Source organism: Aulostomus chinensis, chromosome 14 (assembly GCF_037954235.1).
Source record: "Aulostomus chinensis isolate RoL2024-O1b breed Wild chromosome 14, RoL_Achi_v1.0, whole genome shotgun sequence".
Lineage (NCBI taxonomy): Eukaryota > Metazoa > Chordata > Actinopteri > Syngnathiformes > Aulostomidae > Aulostomus > Aulostomus chinensis.
This window is the reverse complement of record NC_141333.1, coordinates 3608198-3631423: the sequence shown is the minus strand read 5'-3', so window position 1 is coordinate 3631423 and position 23226 is coordinate 3608198. Positions and strand designations below refer to the sequence as shown.

Genomic DNA, 23226 nt, shown 5'->3' with positions numbered 1-23226 from the left:
CTCTCAGAAACAGATCCTGAGCAACACAGGGCTGGCGAGGACTCATCAGCCATGGAACCACAACTCTGACATTGTTGCTATGATTATGAATTCCAAAATCCAACCTTTGTATTCAACGGGACTGGAGGCAGATTTAATTTGGACCGCAGAAGACAGGGAGGACTCCCGCTTTAGTGTGGCACCTGCAACAGCTGGGTCTGTTCAGACCAGAGACAACAGTCGCATCCACACCCTCACAGTGCATCTCTGCTTTGTCCACATCCCACGATGATGTGGGCTTCAAGGCGCATGTGCCTTGGGGTGGCCAGAACCAGAACGAACCATACACACGAGTGTGTACTGTCTCTCACCAGTAAGACGGTGTGTTTCACAGCCTTTGCTTTGTTTGGGTTGATCATATATTTCAGGATGCAGCACAGAGCCTGAGTGTAGAATTCTCACGAGCTCCCATGAGGCTTCAGCTGTTTTTGGGCTAATTCAGCACACTTATTAGAATCTTGTTAGAGCTGGCCGACTTCCTGCTGCTGCACCCCCCCCCCCCACGCACACACACACACACATATATATATATATATATATATATATGAATTTGAATATAATAAATAGAATTCATTAGTTTGGCTCTTTGAGACTTTCAAAACTTTACAGTGAACCTAATTCATCAAATTCTGATCCAACAAAGAGAGTCAGTGTGGGTTGTGTGTCACCTGCAATAACAACAGTGCAGAGGCAGCAGTCCAGCTCGGGTCCTGCAGGCTGGCACGCGGCCACAGCGCGTCTCTCTGTTCCCGGTCCACCTTGGTCAGCGTCCACTGACCTCGGCATCAGTCTCTCTCTTCTTTAGCTGGACCTGAGCCCCCAGCTGAAAAATGGGAGTAGAGAAATTGTTAGCCCATTATGTTAAAAAAAAAAAAAATTGGACTAGTAAACAAAGCAGTAATTAGGCTGGTTTGCGGTTGGAGGTGTCTTAACACAGCATTCGGTGTGAACACAATATGAGGGGACGACGGCGAGGGGCAGACCTGGACTCCAACACACCGCCACCGTTCACTTCCATTAGAACAGCTCACCACAAACATTCTAGCTTCCGCAGAAGAGTCTTTTCCTCCTACCACAGCTGTTCCCACCCAGTGGGAAAAATAGTGAAATATTTATATTTTTATGGGGTATTTCAGAGTGCTTTTATTTTCGATTTTAATTGCTGTTGTAATTTCTCCACTTAAAGCACTTCATATTCCCTCTTTGAAAAGCGCTCCACAAATAGTGGCTGACCTTGGAAAAACAAACCTGTTTCTGACTGTTATTTTTTTAAGTTCTTTGCAAAGTGTTTTGAATTTGTGCACAAATGAGAACTAGAAAAAAAAAAGAAGGAAAAAGTCAGATATTACCATGTCACATTAACGCAATGTTCCTTTTGATCACCACTCTCTCAGGTTATTCAAACTCCATTTTGACATTTACAAGCAGAATTTTTTTTTCTCAAGGGGTTATTGATAATGACAATAATCACAACTATTTTTAGTCGTCCATCAACTTCTGCATGTTTTTGATGATGGCTGCAGACCACAAAGCACTCCGACATGTGAAGTTTGATGAATTTCCTCACAGAGTTACAGTCTCAATCCAAGTATGGGCAGAAGTTCCAGAGTTCTGGTGTGTAATGGGCAGGAAGCCGCTTCATACTCAAAATGGAATTAGCTGAACAACAAGAGAGCAAATGTCTTCATATTGCTTCCTCACGACTGGAATGCAATCTTGCACCCAAGTGACAGTAGACCACAAACTCATTGCCCCCCTCCTCAAGCGAAACAAATTTAATTTAGGGTGTGCAGATTAAGTCCAGATCCTGACCTGTTGCCACATTCATCAGCCAGCATCTGCATGTGATGGGTAGGATTTTCTGGAGTCACCTACTGAAAAGCTTTGTGGTTAAAGAAATGAAACTTTTGGCTCTCTCTAGTACTCATTGTTGAAGGCCCTTGAGCCCCCCCCCCCCCCCCCCCCCCAGCTTCCAGCAGTACTTACTACTGGAGACTAAAGATTGACAGCAGCAAAACTACCATAATTCACAGACCTTCAATATAATCCAAGTTTCTTCCTCCAGTCAAAGACTCACTTCTTTAATGTGGTGCGGCAGAACCTGGCCTGTGAGCGAGCTGGGAGCAGGGGTGGGTATTGGCAAGGACCTATCGATACAAAATCCTGATATAAAGCAATATTCTACAGGGGCAGAAAAGGTGTCCTGAAAGATGAGTTGGTTGGACTCTCTGATTATCTAAGGGCAGTGAGACAAGGTTGATAATCACATTTTCTCTGTTCAACTTGTTCTTTTTATTCTCTCTTTTCATTTGGAAGTCAAAGTGCCACAAAAAAAGAAAATCTGTTTTAAAGTTTCCAGGTGTTTTTAAGTTTCTCTGCCATGTTGGCTTCTGAGTGGCCGCTTCCTTGACTTCCTCCCTCGCCACACTGCAGTAGCTGCACTGTGACACCCACCAAAGCACAAGTCTCACTGTAGTTTAGATCAGTCTAAAACATCATTTCATACTTGAAAGAAAAAATCAATGTTAAGAGCAGGAATATCAATACTGTATTAAGAAAAGAAAGTAACGATACAATAGCAGTATTTTCCCCACCCCGAGCTGGGAGGCTAAATATGTGAGCTGGTCATGTTCACAGTGTCTCTGGACTCTTTGGTACACAACAGGATAGACGGATGTCAGAGAGTCTGTACATGGCTGTTTTACACAGTTTTACTGTTGCTAATTTTCTGGTCTCCGTTAGTTTTCAGCAACAGGTTTGTGGCTAGCATTTTCTGATTCCTGGATTCACCAAAAGGTCATGCAAGAAGGAAAAAAAAGAAAAAAGAATTTGAGATATCTAATAGCAAACACTTAATGAGCAATCACAAAAACATTTTTCCAGTAAAATGTCTCTCAAATACAGCACATTATTTAGAAACAAGAGGGACGACAAACATGCCGTGCAGGGCTAACATTGTAACAGCTTAGCCCACGCAACAGTGAAATTGAGAGAGGATTAAATTAGTTTACTGCCAGCTTTACTGTATGTCTAATCCCGAAGTTTGTATGCAAATCAACATAGCAGAAAATTATTTCAGTCAAACTGTTACCGTGCTCGCATTCATTGTCAGAGTGGGAGAACATTAGTTAAGGCTCATCACAGACGGACCAGACGCACATGCATGTGCACATTCAAATGAACAAAAGTAACACTAGGACTGTGTAGATCCATTAGTTAAAATGTCAACCAGCCCCGCGTCCTATTTGTACAACAGGCACAGTGCCCATATTTCCAGAGGAATTTCTCTGTTTGCATGAATAAGAGAATCATATTTGTCTCATGTTTATAGATGGCTGGTTTATCTGGGCTAAATCCATACCCATGCTTCTGTCACAATACAAAGCCCAGACAGTATATGTGACTTTAAATAAAGCAGCATTCTGGCAGTTGTGGGAAAACAAAAAAAAAAGGAAGAAAAGCAGCGCAAGATCAGTTGCAATACATAAAAATCCAAAGCAGCTTTGCAGGAGATTAGACGTGAGCCCGAGTCAGAGCACATACACAGAATCCTAAAGCTAGAGACAAACGTGTTAATTACATTTCACTTATGACTCAGTTGTTTTGGTAGTGCTAACCCGTGACATGAGGTAGGAGGGATGTGGAATGAAGAAAAAATGTTTAACACCTTTGAATACATGAAGATCAAAACTCCACTGTGTCTCTAATTAAACCTTTCTGTAGGTGTAACTTGGTTGTCTCACTCCCTTCAAACTGTCTTCTTTTCATTTAAAAAAAATATCTGTTTATTTTCATCTTCATCATGCTTTAAATCTTGTCTGGCACCTAGCGAGAGACACGTCAGAGTCTGGTAGGAATTGTTTTGTAAACCAAAATAAAATGGAGGCAAAGTGAAAGCACACATTTGTCAGCTGAATCCCTCCTACGTGAGATTAAACTACCGGCATTCTGTCAAACATTGTTATTAAACTGAAATGAAGTCTGGATCTTTACCAATGCACCATGTTGATGAGCCAATTCAAGTTATCTGGCAATGAGAATGCAACGTTTTTGGCCACATAGAGCAACGGTGTGCATTTCTGGAGTGCGTGTGTGTGTGTGTGTGTGTGTGTGTGTGTGTGTTTGTGTATTTGTGCAACACTTCTTTTCTCTGCCTTGTAAAAGAAGTGAAAATGGTTCCTCAAAGGAAATGTCTCTTTTAGCAGATTGCCAGGTCCCACTCAGGTTTAAATGGCTTTCCGTCAAAGACTAATGCTGCCAAAAATGGATTCCTAATGTTTATAAAAGCTTATATTATGTCTTGTGACATTATAATATCCCAAGACAGGCCAGGGGAAAATGCCATCGCGAGACTAGAAGTGACACTCCTCAAACATAATTATCAGTGTTTTTCCAGCAAATAATCAAACTGACAGAGGAAACACTCACTAATCTCTAAATCTTATTGGTTTAACCATTAATGGGGCTTCATAATTGTGAAATTCTCACTCCAATATATTCATAAGTGCTCATAACACCAACAATCACTCACCGCAATCCAAAGGCAAATGACACGAGCTGACATTTGAGGAAAAAGCAAAAAGGATGAGACAGCCGTGGTGTCTGGAAGTTGTTGGCCCACCCTGGTCTTGTGCATGAAGCTGAATCTGACACTCTCTGCAGCTGCCTCATTTGTACTGGGCAGAGAGCATGTAGCACATAAGGGGAAGACAAACCCCCCAGAGTACCACCAGCTGTATATGACATATGCCTTATTCCTCTTACACAACCTGAGTCTGAATAATGTCACTTTCTTTGAGATCATGAATAGTTGGAACAGGGAGAAAGAGAGCCATTTTTTAATCTCTCGAAGTTTTTTTTTTTTCTCTCTCTCTCTCTCTTCATGCCGCTTTGGTTCTACTTTTGGCAGCATGTTGGCTTCATGGTTCTGGCTCACCATGAGTAAGAAGTCAGGCACAAACCTTTCCGTTTGCAAATAGATGTTCTACTTTCTCTGTTTCTCCCAGTTGCTCCAATTTCCTCCCACACCAACCAGACGAGCACTGCAGCCTATATTGGGCTCAACCCAGGTGCTGTCCTCACAACTGAGTCTGCCCCTGGGTATCAGACATCGGCTTCCCATTGTTCCTTGGATGGGTCATAACCAGAGAGTACATTTGGAATTTTCCAGCAATCTTCCAGTCTACGATGCATCTTGGTGAAGCCTTCAGAGGGAGGCTGTCCGGCTGAAATTTCACACATTTTTGTCAGTTGTATTTAGAGGCTATTTTATTTTATACTTTTTTTTTTTTTTTTTTAACCAAATGACACCCTGTCAAAGTGACACATCTCAAATGACAGTTTTAGTACTACTTGAATTGCTGCACAGGGAGCTGTAATGAGTGCTTTGATGTCTGAATTATATGTGTTTGCATGAAAAATCACTAAATATGCTCAAGAATAGACAGCACATGTCAAGTTATTTTCCTATGAAATAGTGAAATGTCATAATAAATTTAGGTTGTTTTTATTTGAGTTTTTTTTTTAACTTCATTTCAAACAAGACAAAAAAAAAAAAAAAAAGATATTTGAAATGAGGAAATGAAATACACTTTATTGTCCACTGAGGGAAATCTGTCTTGGACACTGTGCTGTCACATTCAGCTGCCATACAAAATAATACTTGAACGCAAGACTTCAAAGTACACAAACATGCAAACTAGTCCAGATGATATAGGAAGAGGCAAATGCTTGTCTTTTAAATTAATGATGAGCACAACCTTCAATTCACACCACGTTAACAGTTGTTCTCAAGAACAGACGGGCAAACAATTCCTCCTGCACAACTGTGACACCACACTACAAATAAATGCAATTTTGAAAATCATGTTTAAAAGTCTACAAGTTTACTGCTATGACAATTTGTCAGTGAATGTAAGATGGCATTCAAAAGGCTGTACATATTTTGGGTTAGAATATGACTAAATCCCTAAAAATAAAAAGGGCCACAAATGTCCCAGTGCCTTGCTCCTGGCTGAGATTTATCTGGCTTATAGACTTATTTAAGTGCATTAGTTTGCATAAGTATGAGGAGTGAATGAGACCAGCCTGAATTAATACATGGCAAATTGAGACTGTCCTCGCAAGAAAAACACTAGATAGGTCGTAAATGCAAGCACAGAAAATTACTATTGACTTTTAATTAACAGATGCCATCTCACAGCTGTGGTAATTATGACTACAGGAGGGTAGGAAATCAGACCACGTCAATATTAAGCACCAGAGTAAGTGTGAAGGAGCAGTCTGAGGTGATGGGAGACCGATGTTTAATTCCCACTGGCAGCAGCGAGAGGAGGCAGCTGCTGGTTTCCTGTTGCTGCCACGAGTCAATACAGTTGTTATCATCAAACGTGATCGTGTTTACTGTGTTCACCAATAGAAACCTCATGAACTCATGAATGAATAAATGTCTGATTCAAATGTAGCTATTACTGCCTTGTCTGACTTATGTTCTCATCGTGTTAAAACGGTGGCTTCGAAAGAGTAACGTTAGCCAAGTTAACTCATCTAGTGTCAGCCGAGTACGTCAACCTAAACTGCAGGATACATGTGATCTTTCCAGCAGCATTGAGCCCCAGCTGCAGCACGAGATCTTTCTGGGTGAGTCTCCATGTTCTCCCTGTTCCTGCTGGGTTCTCTCCGGTACTCCAGCTTCCTCCCACAGTCCAAAGACATCAAGAGGGGACCAGGTTAATCCAGACTCTAGATGGACCGTAGGCGTGGCTGGGAGAGCCAATGGTTGTCTGTCTATATGTGTTGGCCCTGCCATGGACTGGTGACCAGTAACCATGTCCAGGGTGAACCTTGCCTCTCACCCAAGGATAGCTGGGATAGCAGGGATAGCCCCCCCCCCCCCCCCCCCCGCACGCGACCCTTAACAGGATAAATGGTAGAAAATGAATGGATGGATGGATTGATGGGTACACAATTGAGTAAGAAGACTCCTTAAAATCACAATGTGAATTAGTCCTGGATGCTTGGGCGAATGAAGTCTAGAGAAAATGTTTGGGTGGCAAAAGTTGAATTTTTTGAGTAATAATTTGAAAGCACACCATAAACTGTTGTGGAAGATATACCAATCTGAATTGTATTCTGTGTATAAATGTGTTGTTGGTGATGCTACTTTATATCACAAACTCAGCTCCTTCAGTGGCAGTTGCAAAACATCCAAGTCACCCTCAAGAGGAAAAGTGTTTTATTAATCGACACTACTTACAAGAAGTAGTTCAAGCTGTTCTGCAGGAAAATAATCACATCTGCATCTGCTATATTACATAACAGCAACTCGAATAACATACAAAACTATCCCCTAATTAGGAGTTTCTTTTTTAGATTTTATTCCAAATGGATTTCATGGAATGGTCACTGGGTTTGTACAGCTCATCCAAGCCAGCTGCCTGACTCCGACGCTGGATTCTGTTGGTTGATATCCATCACTCAGCATTTTCATTTTCTGGAGCTCCTCAGGCTGAATGGATGCATAAAGCTCTCTGAGGTAACATGACTTCAGCTGTGTGTACTTATACTGTAAAAAGAAGCGCTTCTAATTCTGATACCTGCAAAATTCTAAATTGAAATCATTGTGTACTTGTTCACACATGCACAAGCCTGATGGTCACTCCCACAAACAACACTTAAATGGAGGCTGACACACCTAATTAGTCTCTTCATTCTTTGGACATGCCAACAAAAAGATAATCCAGTGTGAAACTGAAGCAAAACAATCAAGATTTAAATGTTGGACACTGATCCAGTTTGTTCGGAGTTCTAAACCCTAGACTAGACTAAGTTAACCTTGGTTGGTCTGCAGACCCACCCATTGGGCCAGAAATACAAAATTTAAAGCCCCAACATTTTGGGTATCGAAGTGTTCCTCATTGACTGTCTACCTGATCCATCCATCCATTTTCTTCTGCTTATCCTGTTCAGGGTCACGGGAGGGTGGGGTGGGGGGGGTGGAGCCTATCCTAGCAGCTTTCGGGCGAGAGGCGCGGTTCACCCTGGACAGGTCACCAGTCCATGGCAGGGCCAACACGGACAACCATTGGCTCTCCCAGCCACGCCGACAGTCAAATTAGAGTCTGGATTAACCTGGTCCCCTCTTGATGTCTTTGGACTGTGGGAGGAAGCTGGAGTACCAGAGAGAACCCACCAGGAACAGGGAGAACATGCAGACTCCACACAGAAAGATCCCGTGCTCCAGCCGGGGCTCCAACCAGAACCTTCTTGCTGTGAGGCGACGGTGTTGACCACTGAACCACCGTGCCGCCCTCTACCTGATCCTATTTTGACAAAAAGTTTTGTAGTATTTATACACTTTGTTGTATTTTGAACAGTTGTGGTCCAGTTCTAGACAGGGAGTTAGTGAATGAATTCAGTGGTATTTCTGTGGAGAAAATCATTGCTATCTGTCCAATCTGGGGAAAAAAAAGATGAGATGAAAAACTTGTATTTTTTCTTCATTGCAATTGACTCAGACATGGCAACAGTAGCAATATCAGTGACACTGGCAGAATATTCTCAAAGGTCCTTCCTATCCAGAGTCCAAGATTATGCAGACCTGATAGCTGGTTTATTTTGGGTGTGTCTTTTTCAGTAAACTTGACCTCCGGGACCCTTAGGGTTTAAGAGGCTAGAAAAAGAAAATCCCTCTAAATCAGACACGAATATGTGGTGACATGTAAATGTGATGAAGAAACATGAATGTTTGTGGAACAGCAGGCAGAGCAACACATTAGCAGCACTAAAACCACTAATAAAAACACACACTCAACAGTGTCCAAACCCCCCCCAACACCCATGAGGCAGCTCGGCCAGACGGCCTGGAGCCGGTTTTCACATCCACACCCATTCAAAACCTGGTACTAGACTGTTCTTGCTGTCAATGAGCGCGCAAAATATGAGCATTATGAGCATAATCTGATTTCACCCCCTGAACATGCATGAAATTCGCTGAAATTCTGCACACTTGTCCGGTCTGGCTAAACATTCACTAATCTAAAAAAAAAACCACCACAAAACTCAATATTGCCACCGAGGGAGCCACACAACTCAAAGATAATTTGGAGCGCTATAACTCCTCCCACGAATGTCCCACAAACATGGGACCAACACCGTTGGACTCGTCTCATGAAGACGCAAAATTCATTCACTCTGACCCCTCACCTGTCTACAACACAATGTCCACAATTTGGACAAAACTGTCAAAATGAGGACTTTTTTTTTTAACTCCCCGAACAAAATCTATCTCCTCCTAGGGCATTAATGGTATCACTGCCAAACTTTCACACATTACTCTCCCAACTGTGCTGATTAAAAGTTGTTAAAGGTTTTTATATGAATTTCTCGGTTTGGATTTTACAAGCCGTCAAAGTGGGGGAGACATGTTTCACGCTTACAATGGAAGTTTATGGGGAGACCGTGTCCTCTCAGGGTAAATACTGTTAAACAAACGCTTCTCACGTCTACACCATACATCCCACAGCTTTAAAAAACACACCACTGGATTCCTGACAAAAATCCCTACAAAAATATTATATTATGTGTCATTTTTGACCAACGTATGCCGACTAATTCCACTTTTCCACACTCCAATTCTGTTGCTCCTCCTCTCTCTCCACTCTAGCACAGATCAAAGACAGAGCAGTGGGGGAGGGGTTCTTAAAGGGCCAGCTGGCAGCTCTGCTCTCACTCTAGCACAGATCAAAGACAGAGCAGTGGGGGAGGGGTTCTTAAAGGGCCAGCTCTCAGCTCTGCGCTCACTCCAGCACAGATCAAAGACAGAGCAGCGGGGAGGGGTTCTTAAAGGGCCAGCTCTCAGCTCTGCTCTCCACTCTAGCAGAGATCAAAGACAGAGCAGTGGGGGAGGGGTTTTTAAAGGGCCAGCTCTCAGCTCTGCTCTCACTCTAGCACAGATCAAAGACAGAGCAGTGGGGGAGGGGTTCTTAAAGGGCCAGCTCTCAGCTCTGCGCTCACTCCAGCACAGATCAAAGACAGAGCAGTGGGGAGGGGTTCTTAAAGGGCCAGCTCTCAGCTCTGCTCTCCACTCTAGCAGAGATCAAAGACAGAGCAGTGGGGAGGGGTTCTTAAAGGGCCAGCTCTCAGCTCTGCTCTCCACTCTAGCAGAGATCAAAGACAGAGCAGTGGGGGAGGGGTTCTTAAAGGGCCAGCTCTCAGCTCTGCTCTCACTCTAGCACAGATCAAAGACAGAGCAGTGGGGGAGGGGTTCTTTAAGGGCCAGCTCTCAGCTCTGCTCTCCACTCTAGCACAGATCAAAGACAGAGCAGTGGGGGAGGGGTTCTTAAAGGGCCAGCTCTCAGCTCTGCTCTCCACTCTAGCACAGATCAAAGACAGAGCAGTGGGGGAGGGGTTCTTAAAGGGCCAGCTCTCAGCTCTGCTCTCTCTCTCTGATCAGACTCAGGCTTCTAACTCCTAAACTACAAGGCCTACAAACTTGACCAATACACCGTTGGATTGGGGCTGGCGTCAATGTTGCGGCCGCAGGCTGCGTGGGGGCTCAGGCCCTAACAACGCTGCTTGCAGCTTTAATTGTTCGTCTTCTTTATCGTCTTGGCTTCTGCTGTAAAACCTCATGTGTCAAGGTCTTTTTGTAAAAATTCCAAACTAACTTGCCGTACATGAAAGCAGTGCTGAAGGCTAGCAGTAGTTATGTGCCCGCTCCACTGGAGTTAATTACTGCAGTAACAAATGTCTGGAATGACAGAGGCACGATTCTCTACCAAGTCATTCTGTTTAAACTAAAACTGCTGCATCCTGTTGCTTTAAGTGGGTTTCTATACTGGACTTTGATGACTATGCTACAGCAGCTGTAAGACATATTCTTAAAAACAATAACAACAACAACTAATGAGTCAGTTATTTAGACTTTCACACCAGATGGTGTGAATATGAAACAAAGTAATTTCTTGGCTGATAATGGCTTTTCTCTTGTTAATGTATGTGAGTGTTGACTGGCTGCCTGCCTGCTAGATCCTGGAGAAAGTCAAGGTCAAACAGGAAATGCAGTTTGCAGGTCTTGTTTGCAAATCATAACACAAATCATGCATCTCCTTCCAAGTGACTTCTAAATCTTCATTACTCATCTGTGTTGGTCCTTTATTTATTAATCACTGTCACCTTCTCTCCGGTAAATATAAAGTCTTATCTGAAGAGTTCATCTGATTCATACACAATATGTCATGAGTTAAATTCCAGAGTGCCAATCAATGACCTTTTTACCTTGACAGTTGCTGGAACATCCAAAGGCCAGCCAATCAAGTAGCTAAGCCTGGCAGCTAAGCTCACTCTAAAGGCCAACTGACAGGGATGTAACCTGGATGTGTGCAAAAGAAGTGAAGTCATGTCGAGCAAAAAGCACCAGTACACACAAACGTCATGTTCCGCTAGCAGAAATAAATGTGACTATTCAGTCAAAAAGTACACGGTTCTTTCAGCTAATATTCATCATAGGCAATAATTCACTTTTTCATTCCTCTAATTCATACATTAACTTGGGTAACATTTTGGAGCCGCTCAGGTTAACATGGTTTCTTTGCTGGCACTTCCAAAGGCCAGCCAATGAGAAGCTAAGCCTGGCACCAGTTCCTGCAGATTTCTTGCTTTGAATGCCAGTGGAACATGATGGGCGGTGAAAGCCTGCGAAGTGTGCCAGAGGGGAAGAGAGAAGATATACTTGGCATGGGAGCAGAGAGCAACTCTTTGTCTCCACTCAGTGCTCTCGGTTGCTGTTTAAATCTGGAGATGAACAGGTGCTGAGTTGCAATGGGTGGTTTTGGAGCAAACATGGGTAAATATCAAGAGACACGCATGCACACAAAACCTCATGCACACACACACTTCTATGCATACGCATGGCACTCCATAGAGAATTCATTATTTTCTATTTTTTATTTGCCAGGCTATATGTGTGATTCTGCTTCCTTTGCACTCTGCCTCAAAAACAAGCACTTTGTCTGATAGGCCTGTTTCATTTTGAAAACCATAATGCAGCTGTCATGGCTGTTATGGCTGTTCCCTGTCATGCATCTTTCACCACAGTGGATGCTGCAGTCATCGCTCTCAAATCATGTTTATGTGGAAGCGGCTCTGTGTGAAAGATATAACTTGTTCCTGCTTTTCTCTGTTGAATGGCTTCTGAAAGTAGGTTGCCTGAAAGTAGGTTGTCCACTCATCACATGGGTTTGATCCCCAGCTTCTCCTGTCCCCATGTTGATGTCTGGCAAGACACCAAATATATCCCAGTGGTCCAGCCGGCACTTAGCATGCTAGCTAGTTGCCATTGTTATGTGTGTGTGTGTGTGTGTGTGTGTGGGTGCGTGTGTAGTTCTTTAACACATGTTATGCCATATGGACATAAAGACCAATTATTGTAAATATTAAATAAAAAAATACAGATTCAAGTTCAGAGGCGTCATGTAAGCCAAGTTTCATGCAGGCACAATTAGAGTGGGAGGCAAGGGTGTCCTACAAAGACAAAAGAGAGGTGATATTTCCTGCGATTTACTTGTTCGTATTCTGCATAATCTTAACACTCTTGGGGTATTATTTACAGCAATAATGTACCAAAAAGTGTATTTTGCCTTTCAAGTACTCAAAAATAGGTATATTTACTTCACAAAGATGTCCCCCCGCATCACGTCTATATGACTCCAGAATGCAGACAGAGCCAGGCACATATATCTAGTTTGAGGCTAATTATGGCTAACAAGAGCAAAACTGCCATACAAAAAGCCAATTTCTAAAACCTGGCACACCAGTTTAATCCATTGCTTATTTTTTTATTTGTATGCTCGGTAATCCACAAACACATTGATTTAAGCTAAAAACAAATTCATGTTAAACAGCAGCACTGAGCACAACCAACTGGTTTATTCACAGTTGAGCCAGCTAGCTCGTTCCCGATAGCGCATACGTGTTGCGGTTGATGTGGCTGGCTCTTCCTGCATTTGGGAGTCAAAGGGGAGTTTAAAAAAAAATCATCTTTCTGAGCTCAAGACACAAGTGTGAGCACATGAAAGGCAAACTACACTTTTTTGGATAAAGTATTTTTTTTTCATGTAGTAATCTCTTGCTTGAAAGTAGTATAAATATTGTAGATGTATTAAGATATTTTTATAACCTTAAATATTAGTGCTACCACTCCTACAGCTAGCTCTTACAGTGCTGCCTCTTTCTTTAACATTGCCAAATCTTGTCTTTTTCACTCATAAAACAAATGTGTACCCGCAATGCAAATTATTTAGTGGTCATACTGCAGATAATAAAAGCACAAATAAAGGGAACCTACCAACATGGTAATAGTTCTATTTTCATACACAGATGAGGGTGCGCTGACATCACACAACAATGTTGGCTCCACTGCCAATAAAAGCTCAGACTGAACATTTTTTTTAAACTAATAAACGTCCTTGAAAGAGCCTTAATCATCTCTCGAGTGCATTCTGTAACCACACCTACACACAATAATTTATTCACATTACCATCAGCATTCTATTGTGAGACGCACTGCCTTTAGCTCCATGCAGCTCTCTTTTACTTTTACTAAAGAGGAGGCTTTGCCATCACAAGTCACAATGAGCTAGCATGCCAAACAGCTAAATATGAAGAAGCAATAGGAGGCTGATGAATGAAAATAGAATCAAGGGTGGCAGTTGTCTGCCTCCATGATGTGTCTGTCACAGTGACCTTGACCTTTGACCACCAAAGCGTTTTCAGGTCATCCTTGAGAGTGGATGTTGGTGATGAGTTTGAAAAAATGTGTTCATGGTGTACCTGAGACATCCTATTTTTATCATTCTTGAGACCCAGTCCTCATTTAGTCCCAACTGAGGAAACTTCAATGTTCTACAGAAACAATGTTAGCACTAATGGAAAAGCTGAAAACACACCGCCTCCCCTGCCATGACAGTGTGATTAAAATATTAAAAATTGCAGCAACGAAAAATGTGACCATTGCCCCGATGGCTTATGGTGCCAATATTTTGTAAGTTGTTCCAATCACAAAGATGTTTTTCACTCAACAAATACAGACTTATTTAAATCTCTGAAGCATCTCTGAGACATGTGAGGCAATTATCGTGACACCATGGCTGGCAGTTTCTATCCCTGAAGATATTTTCAAATGCCTCCATCCCAATATGATGGAGCTGACTAGAACTGATTGTGTTTTTTTCAAATGCAGTTTTTAAACGATTCACACGTCAAACTGAATTCCATGCACCTCTGTTGTTTTGTTCTGGAAGTAGTTTGTGAGACTGATATCTGCAAACTTGAGCAGTGCAGCAGATATGTTATTTATGAGCGCTGTTCCTTTAAACATTTATGTAAGCTGTTGTGAGGCAGCACTCTCTCCTACGATACACTGGCATGGCTGGACTAAACAAAGCCACACAGCTTCAGGACATTTACAGTTCCCTGACAGCAGCAGGACATATGGAAGGAACGAATGTCCCACTGAGTGGATAAACAAACTCTGGAAGTCAAATAGAAAATCCTAAAAACAAGCATGCCATGTGTGTGTGTGATCTCCCTGTGAACAGAGGACTCGACAAATGAGCTGCTTGTGGTTCAGCAGTCGTCCTGTGACATAACGAGATCATTACAAAAGAAAGTGCCTCATTTTGTTTACGACATACAGCATTGTCTTTTTCTAAACATGATATCACTGTTAACTATGAAATCACCATAGGAAACGGTTTGTTTTATGAAATATGTTCTACTTACGTTTATTCTGCATGTTACTGGATTTACAGATTTCCACACGCACTCACTGGAAAAACCATAATAGAAAATATGATATTACCATTTTGTATTGAGAGCAATAGAATAGAATTTTAAGAAAAATCTAACTTTTTTTGAGGTGTTTAAGTCAATTTCATATGTGGCATATTAGCAAAAAGGTTTCTAATAAATAAGACTATTTCTGACAGGAAACAAGTGCCACTGGTTTGATGCCAAATAGTTCTGATTTGTTCCTGTTCATGTCCACAGCAATGGTGGCTCATGGGCGTTAAAATATCTTAAACTGTCTTTGAACAAAAAATACAAAACTGGATTTCTGCGGCACAGATTTAAACAGGGTGACCTGAGTCCAGGCTTCACGGTGGTGCAGTGGTCAGCACTGTCGCCTCACAGCAAGAAGGTTCTGGATTCGAGCCCCGGCTGGAGCGTGGGATCTCTCTGTGTAGAGTCTCCATGTTCTCCCTGTTCCTGCGTGGGTTCTGTCCGGTACTCCAGCTTCCTCCTACAGTCCAAAGACATCAAGAGGGGACCAGGTTAATCCAGACTCTAAATTGACCGTAGGTGTGACTGTGAGAGCCAATGGTTGTCTGTCTATGTGTTTGCCTGGACTGGTGACCTGTCCAGGGTGAACCCCGCCTCTCACCTGAAGGCTGCTGGGATAGGCTCCAGACCCCCCCCCCCCCCCCCCTGCCCGCGACCCTTAACAGGATAAGCAGTAGAAAAAGGATGGATGGATGGACAATAAAATAATGATGGATGGATGATTTGCTCTACTGAGAAATGTTCAGTCAACAAATTGTTATCTTTCGGCCGTATTTCCAGTTGAGCTGGACTATCCATTTACGGTGTCAGGGTGGTGATTTGGTGTTCCTATGAGCCAGAGGGTGGGGCAATGTGGTGGCTCAGAGTTTGGGAGATGACAGGTATTATGTTGTTACAGAAATTCTGGACTGGTGTGCAGAGCCAGACTAAACCAAAATAGCCACATCCATGGTGTTGTGAGTATATGAGATAAACGTCAATGTCAAGGAAATGCTCAATAAATAAATCCTTTCCCCCACTCTGCGATGACGGGGCCTTGATCAAAGCATCACGTCTTATTGCAGTTGCTTATGATAGTTGTTATACTGGGTTTCTATGTGAGTTTTGTGGAATCAAATCTGAGATATTTGGTGGATATTCACTGATTTGAACCAGATGCTCCAAGTGTGTGATTCCTTTGATTTTCCTTGAATCACAGGATTGTTCTCCAGTTAGATGGGGATGCTGATCATATTGGTTTTCTACCTGCAAAGTTGCAGTAAATATTGACATGAAGGGTAAATATTTGATGGGAAGTTATAGCACTTATGGCTCTAGTTGAATACTTGAGTGAATCCACATCATCATTTATTGCAGTCGATTAGTTAAATAATAGTGGAAATGTGAAGCATTTGTTTTTTTCTTTTCCAGTTGAATTTTGTGATTATTGAACAAAGTGTATTGAACCAATTGGATGATGGCTGGAAAGGGGTCATTTCGAAGGGGTAATTAATTCTGGGTAATATTGACATTTTGATCATTGCAAACAGCCGATAAGAGAGAGTGGCGAGTGGCTCCAGTGATTTAACTCTGAAATATCAATTATCGAATGTTTCTGCGGGGGATTGTTGAAAGGCCTTGGGTTGCAGGTGTGGATTTAGTGGGGAGAGGATGAATTTGGAGCCATTCACGGAATAATACAGAATAGTCAGACAAGGAAGAGTCTTAATGTTTACTGTTTTTGTACATATCCAAATAATGTACAAGTATTTAGATGTTTGTATTTTATTGCTTTTATGTCGCAAGTGAGTATGATGGTAGACCAATGTTGGATTCAAACCGGATTTTCTTTTTTATCTTTATCTTATTGGTTGCAAAAGTAGCTCGGGTAGTAGTAGTTGCTTTAGTAGTTATAGCCGTAGAAGCAGTATTGGTACTCGTATTGGAAGTATTTATTGCGCAAGCATTGGTGGTACATGGAGATCTACAACTTGTGTTCAAATCTCCAATAGTAACACAAGCCCCATGACTCAGATCTGCTCCAAAAACTACTAGGTTCCATCTTGGCCTGTCCTCCCTGCTCCACTGTGGGCGTTTGGGCGTGGTAATCCTGCATCATGCTGCTGCCAGACAACCAGCACTGAGGACCAACCTTGTTTGCAGTCGTCATTAATGCATTTCTCCACAGCATGCAGCTTCTCCTGTGGAATCATGCCTCCTAGAAACACTTGCAATAATTATTTTTATATCTCTCCAGTTAAAGGCATAAATATCCGCAGTTATTGCCAGGAAACTATGATGATGTGTAAATCAATAGTTTGAGTGTAGTTCTGAACCCGGATCTAGGGGCGTGTTGTCTAGTCCATAAATTTAATTGTGTAGGGAGCCATTTATGCACATTTACATGGAGACAGGATGTTGATTGCAGGATTGCAGAGTTACTGAGCGCCACGATGGGGACATTTTGAGAGAAGCAAAGCACTAAAGAGTTCACAACAGCATCCACATTAGGTCATAAATCTTTCTCAACTGAATAAGCACGCTTTTTATTCCTCTTCCAAATTCATCACGCCTTCCCCTCTGCTTCTCTTTTCTGCTGTCTGTGACTTTTCTATCCTTTTACTCACTGACTGCCTCGCTCGCTCTTAGTTTTTAGTGTCTTTATCCGATAATGAGTGTGATGACAGTAAAAGTTTCATCATCAGCCTCCATCCTATTAGGCCATTATTGGATAACATTTGTTTGCGGTAAGCCCGAAGGAGAGAAAAGTTAAGCTGCATAGCAAAGAACAGAAAGAGCCATTCTGTCAGGTTTTGCTGTGGCTTTGTCACTCACTGCAAATTAGTGTTAAGTTAATCACTGATACTGTCAGTGTGTGCATTATTATGGATGCAAAAATACGCAGCTATTTCAGAAATTTCTGAGCATAAAACAGAGTGTAAATCGCTAATTGCTGAGGTTTAACTCTTTTAACTGCCATGCAGGTTCCATTTGCTTTCCTAATGTCACTGAGCAACAGAGGCTTACATCTAATTATTCAAGTAAAATGTTACCTTAAAATGTCATCTGCAAGATCTCCTGCCAAATGTTTGTTCATTTTTCTGTCCTAATTAAATGAAATAATGAACCACACTGAAATATTGTGGCATCAGGATGAATGATTTCCCCATTAAGAAGAACACTAAGTGGCCAAAGATTAAATGACTTTTGGACCACTTTCTTGCACAGTCAAACACACAGGACACAAATATGAATTATGGGGAACAGTACAATTATATTAAGTAACAGAAAGGTTAATTAATTCATTTTAAAGTAGAATAAATCATGTCCCGTGCTGGAGTCAAGTCTGTCATCCACAAAGGAAATTGTCCTCAGCTAATTCAGTAATGCCTCTATATGATTTGCCGTATCAGGCTGATGACACATGCAGCCCATTCTACAGGGCCGGTGACAAATTGTCCGCTTCCATCAGACTGCCTCTGATCAAACAGATCGATTTTGAAAATACCACCGCAGCCTCAGCATCTTCAAAATTGAGAGGAAGTGTCAACAAAGCTGAGGGAAGAAAGAAATTTCACAAACACTGGCACCTGATGTCGAAACAGAAGAAAAAAAACAAAAAATAAAATCAATACTGTGACCCCATGAGGGTCCGCTGTCGCGTATGTGAAATATCAAATAACAATCGCCTTTACAAGGTTCCCTGAGGCTCATGATAGCATTACTTGAGCAGAAACAACATATTACAGAGCCTGGGATATGGATGTTGTCTGCTTGTTTTGTGGTCAGTTTGCCGAACTAATGGTGTTTGCAGTTCAATACAAGAGAAGATGAAATGGCATCATCTGATGTTTGTCCTTTCTTGTGTTTTCTTTTGTGTAGAGTATTGCAGCATGGCTGACTTCAATCAAAAGCCCCATAAAACATCCTCACGTCAACATCAGAGCACACTTTTACTGTAAAAATATGTCAGCATGCTGGGGTCTGACGTTTTCCCACTCTCTGCTGCCCATCTTGTGGTTTTATTCCACATTTCTGCTTGAGTTTGATCTGTAACAATCATGTGAGTCCCGTTCCTTATCACCACTCAACTAGGGACTGGAGAAACAGTGAGTGGTAGCTTCAGTGAGCCGTAGCCCAGGTTCCTTAAACATAAGCAACAGGAGGCCTTGTATTGCTTCCTACCCCGTCTTAGCCGAGGGATTTACTCAGATTCAACTTGTTGACAGGTTCGCTTGTGTTTATGTCAACTCACGTATAAGCACACACTTGGCACCTTGTCACAAAGAGGAGACAGACCAGGAAATAAGTATATATGTATGCAAAAAAGGATGGAGAGAAATATAGGGTGTGAAATAGCAAACAAATCCTTATTTATGAAGCACATTTCCTTCAAGTTGGAAACAAAATGCGTTTCACCGTGAGAAACCCCAAAAGTTACAGCCTCAAGACTATGTGGATATTGTACAAAATAAAATATTAGATATTGTAAGCACAATTTAATCCAAACATAATATATGTAGATTAAAACCCATTAAACAGGAATAAAATAAATGAAAACATATCAACCAAGTGAAAATGAAATGAATTACAACCATTAACAACTAAGAATAAAATAATAATTAATCCAGAAGCTGTCCAATTAATGCAAAAAATGTGAAATTAACAATTTGAAATATTTGAAAATATAAAAAAAAATGATTAAGATGTGCAAAGGGCCAATACAAACAATGAAAAGTTAAAAATCATTAAAAAAGGAATACAATTTAATAGAATAAAATATGGCAAGGTGGTCCAGTGGTCAGCACTGTTGCCTCACAGCAAGAAGGTTCCGGGTTCCAGCCCCAGCTGGAGCACGGGATCTTTCTGTGTGAGTCTCCATGTTCTCCCTGTTCCTGCGTGGGTTCTCTCTGGTACTCCAGCTTCCTCCCACAGTCCAAAGACATGCAAATGGAGACGAGGCTGATTGATACTCTAAATTGACTGTAGGTGTGACTGTGAGTGTGAATGGTTGTCCGTCTATATGTGTTGGCCCTGTGATGGACTCGCGACCCATCCAGGGTGAACGCCCCCTAACGCCCGAAAACCGCTGGGATAGGCTCCAGCCCCCCCACGACCCTTGACAGGAAAAGCGCGAGGAAGTGGATGGATGGATGGATAAAATAATGATACCTCTAAACCAGAGGTCTGTACAGATATAATGAATGCTTTCAATTTATTAGACATGAATTATTAAGACATTAATGTTGGAGCACACCTTACACGATTGGGTTGGACAACTTGGAGCATAAAAACTAAGAACTGAGGAATAACAAGATCACCTTTTCCAAAACTACCTGCAGGGTTACAAGCACAATACGATACTATCAAGTAATCAGACTAATTATCAAATTAAAAAAAAAACCATAAGCATGCATTTTCAAGCAGTAATGTCTACTAGCGGGAGCTTTGCGTGCTCTGATGGGGAGACGACAGAGGAATTGAGTGTTTTACATTTTCCTCTGTTCATTGACCTTGAATGTCAGGACAGGTACTGATAATACCTTCTGTTCTCCTCTGAAATACATTTTCACACACAAGGCCAACACTGGTTCTGCTTGCCACGGGCCTCGCTCATGTGTCCACTGAGGCGTCATATTGGTTGAGCTGAAAAAAATGACTTCGATAGGTATTCACCCTTGAGGCCAGTCAGCTCAAAGCACACAATTGTGAGACAGTGACTGAGGCTAAAACGTGAAAGTGTGGTACTCAGTCAGTCCAACACTGAAGCTCATTTGGTTTCCTTACCTGACATCTGTGATTTGTTATACAGTCGACAATCAGGAGGTATGTCTGAGAATGCTAAAGAATTGTAGTCACACCATGTTTCCCTTTCATATTATTGATGAAGGCTCTAAAAGCACACTGGCTTATATCTAGCTTATGTAGACAATGGTCATATTTTCTTTGCTCTGTTCGTGCAGAAAGAAGAGTAGTGAGTAATTGTCATCCAGAGTTTCTGTGACAAAAGCTGAGAAAGTTCAAGAACTAGATGAAGGAGTATGTAGCACTCATGGTTATGCAACAGCTCGTTTCTCCTAGGAGACAGGATGTGCTTGGACATGATCTCCCCCAGATAATATTTACACAAGGCTGTAACTAAATGTACTATCAACACATTGGACCCAAGATGGCAGGCGGTTTTACTGATGCTCTATTGTCATGAGTCTGGTCATTAATTAAAGGAAGGGATTGAGGTCAGACTGAAGATCAAACAAACATGTTCAGACAGAGAGACAAGTTAGACCACAGCTCAGGCAGGCAGACATTTAATTTCAGACTCAAGCAGAAATAACGCACATGCTGAGGTGGCTGCCATTGGTGAGATGTAAGAAACACACACTGGAATCTGGAAAAAACAAAAACAGAGGCATGCACTGACTGATGTTTAATCTTTCCACAATCAGAGACTTTTATACACCCAGTGTAGCTGGCAGCATGTTTAAAGTTTGTCTGTGAAGCTGAACGCAATCCTAGGCCCCCACTTCTGCACTCCCTGGTATGACACACAGTTTCTAAAACTGTGGTTGCCAGTTGACTGATAACACAAAATTATAAGCACCAACAATGTATTCAGAAAAAAACATTCTTTCATTCATGCTTAGCAGGGTGATTACTTTTTTAGTCTACAATTAATCAGATGCTGTTTGGTATGGGGATATCTTGGAAACTGGAACTTTGGTACCAAGACAATGCTTTAACTGCTATGTGTTGGAGAGAGTGTTAGTGTGCCGAGGATCATGAATGTAGCTTGAGCATAGCGGAGCTTTCCACCTCAGTCTGAAATAAAACTACGGTGGATCATGAGTGACATCCCTGTCCGTCTAAGATGGATCTGCATGTGTACAGTTAAGGCACACAGTTGGTAAGTGAATGCCAAAACTCAGCAACAACCAGTGAAGATGCAATGTTTAACTTCCAAACTGTTTGTAGTTAAGCGAGCTAGCAAATTAGCCCCAGAGTTAGCAGCTTCTCTCAGCACACTACCTGCATTAAGTCATATGCACCAAGCATTTAAACCTAAATGAGTTACTTTTTCTTACAGCACTCATAATGGAGACTTTTGCAGATGAAGCGTGGCAGCCAAACATCACCCCTCTCTAAGACAGACTGTGCTTGCAGCAGGATTGAGCTTAAAATGTGTTGATCTCATAGATCCATTGTAGAATATTGTGGTGGTATCAAAACAAGTATTAAGAATCCTGTAATATTCAGCGATGGGCAGCGACTACCAACTTTCTTTAGTCTAGTGGTAGTAGTTGGGAGACAGGAAAGTAATTTCCCATCTAACATGTTTGTGACCCTGGTAATCATGAGGACAGTGCTGGAGTGTGTCGTTACACATGAACACCCTCCCTTAGGCAGGACTATTAGGAAACGTGACATGCACTTTAATTGTTATGCAGATGATGCCCAATTATATTTATCGAACAAGACTGATCTTCTGACTGACCGATCAATCAGCTATTTAAAAAAACTGGATGACCTGCAATTTGATGTATTATTTTTTTAAAAACTAGCTCAAAACCTCAGAAACACATTGTTAAATGATAAAGTCAGCCTGGATTCCTGCATCACTCTGGCTCCTTTGAGCTTTGATCAAATTCAGATTTCAATGACTGCCTTCTTTCATCTATCTCAGTACGGAGACGTTCTAAGAAACTATATATGTAAAAAAAGAAAAGAAAAGAAAAGAAAAGACAGAAACAAGTAGTCCATGTGTTTGTGTCACTCCCAGACTGGATTATTGCAATTCCTTATAATCAGACTAGCCCAGTAAATCTCTAAAGACTATCAGGGAACTAGAAATGTATCATATTTCCCCCAGTATTAGCTTTTTTTGTACGGACTCCCAGTAAAATCCAGAATGTAATTTAGATTCTTCTCACCTACAAACCATTATGGCTGAAAGAGCACATTACCTTATTACCCCACGAGTACACTGTGTTCCCATGCTTTCTTTTAGGTTCCTAGAATTTCCAAAAGCCGAATGGGATGCAGAGCTTTCAGCTGTCAAGCTCCTTTTCTGAGGAACAATCTTCCAGTTTAAGTCCGCAAGGCAGACACTCTCTCTGTAATAGGTTTTTGGTTTTAAATACCTGAAATAACATCTGTGGTTAACAAAAGCTGTTGCCAAGTGTTTGCTTTCGGGGAAATTGTAGTGTTTCTGTAAATGTATATAGAGCGTGCAAGACCTGCTCTATATGGAAAGTGCCCCGAGATACTGTTATGACTCGGTGCTATATATATAACATTGAATTGAATGGTGCATTTTGACTTCCTTGAATGGCAATAATGAAGCAAGAAGAAGAGGATGGGAAAGACAGA

The 23226-nt window shown here is 41.8% G+C and overlaps 1 long non-coding RNA gene across 1 annotated transcript in view; it reads right to left on the bottom strand.

The window, feature by feature from the left end:
• The window catches only part of LOC147249461 (uncharacterized), a 54113-nt gene that overhangs the window by 11462 nt on the left and 19425 nt on the right, over nt 1-23226 (bottom strand). Inside the window, exon 4 of the long non-coding RNA XR_015119369.1 lies at nt 708-862. This is a non-coding gene — a long non-coding RNA (uncharacterized LOC147249461). The remainder of the gene's footprint in view (nt 1-707; nt 863-23226) is intronic.